The sequence below is a fragment of the Orcinus orca genome, chromosome 3, assembly GCF_937001465.1.
Source record: "Orcinus orca chromosome 3, mOrcOrc1.1, whole genome shotgun sequence".
NCBI lineage: Eukaryota > Metazoa > Chordata > Mammalia > Artiodactyla > Delphinidae > Orcinus > Orcinus orca.
In genome coordinates this window covers 152089752-152095240 of record NC_064561.1, presented here as the reverse complement: position 1 = coordinate 152095240, position 5489 = coordinate 152089752, and positions in this window count along the sequence as shown.

Here is a 5489-nt window from a genome sequence, read left to right as displayed (position 1 = left end):
GGACTCAAATGTTTCTATGCCATTCTGGGTATAAAAACCTCAACGAGTCTTACCAGCCCTCTGACTTTACTTAGTAAGCAAGATACAAATAGCTTTCTTGCAGGCCATCCTGAATCTAGTGAGATTTTTGTTTTGTGTGTGTCCTAGATGTTTTGTCCAATCCTGTATTCAACACAAGGCAGAAAGTTCATAGGGTCTCCTTTCAGTGACCCATCATTGTCTAGCTTACTCTCTAACTTCAATTTTCTTCTCTTTCCTAGTCTGGAAAAATTTCTCCGCTCTGGGTGCCAATCACATATTCTTCTCTAACACTTGTCTTACATCTTGAACTCAGGGGGTTTTCTTAAAAGCCATATTTAAACCCATCTATGTTCTCTGCTTTCTGCTATGTAATTTATTCCCTGAGGCATAGGTATAGAATGTCATAGTTTTCTGGGTATGAAGAAGAGTCACAAGACACAAGGAGCTACAGGAAGGGGATATCAGTTAGTATCTGGAGATATTATTCTACCTCATAAATCACTAGATAAACGCCTAAACTTCTAAAAGCAGAGTTTTCTAGTAAGTGTTGGTAGAGTTCAGTAGGTGACGTCATGGAAACGTCCTGCTTTCTCCTTGCTCTTCCCTCCCAAATTAAAGAAGAGTTCAATTTCACCCGCTTATTTTGGGGAAAGGTGTTCTGATGCAAATCCACAGAATTAGAGGGAGATGACTAAGATAAATAGCAAGAAAGAATGAACTTGTTCATGAAGCCTCTTGTGTCTACCCAGGCCCTTTTTAGACTCAGTCCTTGGCCTGTGACAGGCCAGAAGCCCAGGCCATGCTTCCACGACAAAGAGGAGAAAACAGAGAATAGATTTCTGCACCAATCTTCTGAAGAATCCATGAAGCAGAAAGGGAAAGAGGTAGAAAAGCATTGCCCCTCGAATTTCAATAACCTTTTTTCATCAAAAAGTTGAAAGAAGAAGTAAATGAATAAATAAATCAGTGAGGGAATAAAAAAGTATAAAAGGTAGGAAAATGTAAAAGGAAAGGAAAATGAGAAAAAACTGGAATTTGGGGTTTCTAAGACATACAAACACATTTGCTTGGAAATTCCATTGGCTTTGATCAAGATTTATAAATTGTTAAACAAAGATTGCTCTAAGTCTGTTTGAATACAACAAAATAATGTATTTGAAAGTATGTCATAGGCTATAAAGAGCCATAAAAGGATAGTTGTTGCTATTCTCACTAGTGTTGCCATATGTTAATTCTGTTGATTTCAAAAACGAAAGAGCTCCATCTCGACACATGAGTATTTGTGGAGTGCCTAATGTGGCTGATTTGCTACAGAACCTGGAGCGTTTTCCAAACACAGGAGAACGTGGGAAAGAAGCCCGTATGGGCAGCTGGTGTGTCAAGCAAGACTTTCACCAGATGAGCAAACAAGAACCCAGTCATCCGAAAGAGCAGAAGTACCACAGCTGCAATTTCCAAACCAGCCATTGACGCTGAACATCTACACATGGCTGTGCAACCGGGAAGTAATTCACTCAGAATTTTCCCTGTTGCATCTAAAGCAGACATGTATACAGATTAAGGCTGTGCCCAGCCACTTGTGCAGGGACACAAATGCTTGTATTTGTTTTCATTCTTTTCTGCTTCTCCTTTACTCTTTTTTTCTTTGTTTCATTCTAAAAAGGAATCTGAAATTGGTGGCCGAATGCTCAAAATACAACAAAACAGAAATAAATACATGAAGAAATCAACACAATTCAAGCCTCATTGATAGTGATATTTTGGCTCTGAGCATCTTAGCAGCCCATTGAGGCAATATGATTGTCACAAGAGCCACAATGTCTATAAGACAACCAGCCAAGTTTTCAGGAGAAATGTGTCAGATAGAAGCAGTGTTGAGACATTTGTCTTCATCACTCTACACACTGTAGACCACTGCAGTAGAAATTCCAGGCTTCCCTGCCACATATTAGAAACAAATTACAGTCTAATCTGAAACTTATGGACAAAATCTCTTTGCTGATGTACCATTAAACACAAGGGACATTGACAGAGAATAATTCTTAACTTGCTAAGGAATATGTTCATTACACCACTAAGTTGAAGCACCTGCTGCTTTAATAGAGGGTGGAGGTTTTTGGTTTTACTTTATTTCATTGACTGTTTTTTGCTTGTCTCATGATTTATACCCCTGTGATGAGTCTATTTTCATGCTATGACCCTGCTTTTGTGGGTGTTAACTGATGAAGTTTATTCTTGTTCAGTTTATTGTCTTCTATTCCTACCCTCTTTTATTGTCTAAATGTCAACCCTTTCTTCATCTCATCCCTTCCCAGCTGTTCTCAGTACCCTTATAGGAGCCTGAGGGCTGGGGTGGGCTGAAACTGTCCCAGATCAATGAGAAGGCCAGAGGCTACTATAAACTAGGCTCCACTGAGCAGCCTTCTCATTTCAGAAAATTGGCCTTGCACTACCTGGTGGATAAGTTAGTTCCTTCTCTGGCTATGTCTTATGTTCTTTGCTGTGTGTGCCGAAATCCTTAGGGAGGTCTACCTTGTGGACACCTTAGATTCCCTAGTTCCCTCAAACACTGCTACCCTAAGGGGCATTCCACCTCTACCACTTCTAACCAGGTGCCTTGCTTTACTCCTCACTACTCTTTAAAACCTCAGGAGATTTGCCTCTCTCACTCCGTATTAATTTTCTATTGTTGCCATAACAAACTACCACAAATTTAGTAGCTTATAACAGCATCCATTTATTGTCTCACATATCTGTGTAGAAGTACAGCACAAGCCTCACCAGGCTAAAAGCAATATGTCCACAGGGCAATGTCCTCTACGGGGGGTGCTGGGGAAGAATCCGAAGAATCTGCTTCCAAACCCACAAAGGTTGTTGGTAGAATCCAGATCTTTTCAGTTGTAGGACTGAGGCCCTATTTCCTTGCTGGCTGTCAGCTGGGGGCTACCCTCAGCTCTTGGAGGCCTCTCTCCAGTCCTCCCATGTGGGCCCTACGTCTCAAAACCAGCAAGAGCACACCAAATCCTTCTCATGCTTGGAAGCTCTCTGATTTCCCTTTCTGTCACATCTCTTTTCTGACTCCACCATAGAAAGTTCTAGGTATTTAATGATTTATTTAAGATTGGACTCACCTCAAAAATTCCAAAATAATCCTCTATTTTAATGTCTGTAACTCGTTAAATCTGCAAAGTCCCTTTTGCCGTGTAAAGTAACATATTCACAGGTTCCACATGATTAGGGCAGGAATACCTTCTGTGGACCATTATTCAGCCTATCACACACTGTCTCTAATCCTGTTAGAAGTCTGCAAACAATTCCCATTTAGAGTTTCTCAAACTGCCTAAACTCTCAGAAGACTTCTGTGCATTCCTGCCAGTCTGCCTGTAAGCTCCAATCAAACTAGGTAATAAAGCCATTAGCCATTTCTCAAAGTGATGTGGATTTACCTTGTTTCCCCATGTTCCTGGGAGCAGCCCCACCACCTCCCAGAAAAACATCTGCCTCCCTGCTGCACAAGGTATATTAACAAGTCTCCCCCACCCTCCTCCTTCACCAACCACCAAGCCAGCTCTTTTGACACTTGTTTTTAATAAAGAGGCTAGGAAAAGAACATACATCTTGAATTTGCCTAAGTAGCTATTATTTTCACAAAAATAAACACGTTATAGCTCATGACTTTCTACGGAACATTTTATTACAAACACCAAACCAGGTTATTCAAGCACTCCCTAACAGGAAAGGAGACAATAAATTTGAAGTCTAAGAGATCTGGAATTGTTTCTAGGCCGTGTTTGGTCAGAAAAGTTACCAAGTATCTCAAGAAATGTTGTCCATTTAGCAAGGCCAAATGTAATTTGATATAACGTGATTAGATCTAAATGGCCCAAATCTACACAAACAACAACAAAACAACTTATCAAATTTTATGAGATACTTATCAAGTATAAATCATGTGATTCTTAATTATTTGTGTGTGTGTGTGAATCCCTCTGTAGATGGAGTGCAGTAAGATAAGGCAAGCAAACACTCAGATCACCTCCCACAATAATTCCCACCGCCTCCTCTTCATACTTTTGAGTTTAGCTGGAATGACTGATTAGCTACTAATAAGCAGAATACAGCTCACCTGATGGGAATTTCCATAATTAGGTTATAAAAGACCACAGCTTCTATCTAGGTGCTCTCTCTTTGTCTCTCCTGGAGGAAGCAGCGGCCATTTCATGAAGCCTGTCTATGAAGAAGTCTATGTGAGTGATTTTGGAAGAAGAATCTCCCTCAAGTAAACTTTGAAATGACCCTAGGCTTGGCCAGCTGCTGACTGCAAGCACGTGAGAGGCCTTGGAGCAACCAGCTACATACACCACGTTAAGATTCCTACCCCATGAAGCTCTGAGATAATGTTTTTATTTCAAGCTGCTAAGTTTGGGGTAATGTTTTACACAGCACCTGATAACTAATATAACAGATAACAGTGCAAATCGAGCCTCAAAACCAGCACTTTATGGAGAGTAGTTCCTAATAGTCTTTTTATCCAAAGCACTCCAAACAGCTTGACTAAAAGAAAAAAATTAATGATTATCTTTTCACACATTTGGCATTGATGAGTCAGTCTCTATACTAAAGTAGTATTTGCTTGACCTACTCATCCATGACATCATACTTTTCTTTCAGGAACTGCAGGATCTGCTTTAAAAATTTCTTAGAATCTACTACAATAAATGAGCAAAGGTGATTTAGAAGACTTGGAATTAGCCTTACCTCCACTCTGTATAGTTGCCTATACTATTTAACACTTCTACAGTTAGTAAGTCTAGTCCATTGTAATTCTTTTACAAGAATCAAAAAATTGCTGACTTCTCAATTAAGGAGTATCAAAACATGCTAGGTGTTAAAAGGGCTATATCATAAAATATCACTTATAGCAATAAGGAATAAAAAACTAAAGTCACAATGAGAAATTATGACACATGATTAAAATGTTTTACCAATTCCCTTAGAACTGTAATAGAGCCTTGAAATAATAAGAGGTACAGTAAGAATCTCACAGACAACGAAAGGATAAATAAAAAATCACAGAAACAGACATTTGAATACACAAGAAACATGAAAAGTATTAAAAACCTCATTAGTAATCAAAGAGATGCAAATTACCCAATGATTAAGGGAGTACCCTACCAAGTTGGCAACGATAAAGATTATAATGAAATACTGGTGAAGCTGCAGTGGTGTGAGCACTCTAACAGGTTTCTGGCGGCAAGGAATTTCTGGAGAGTTATTTCGCACTGTGTATAAACTACCATAAGAAGTTCAGCACTTCGTTTCCTGAAGGCCACTACTAGAAATCTTTCCTAATGATGTAATTTGAGATGTAGTCAAGCATTTATGTAAAAAGGTATCACAATTAATATTATGTATGTAGTGGAATGGAATTAATAATAAAGAAAAAAATGGAAGGCAGGAAAGAAGGC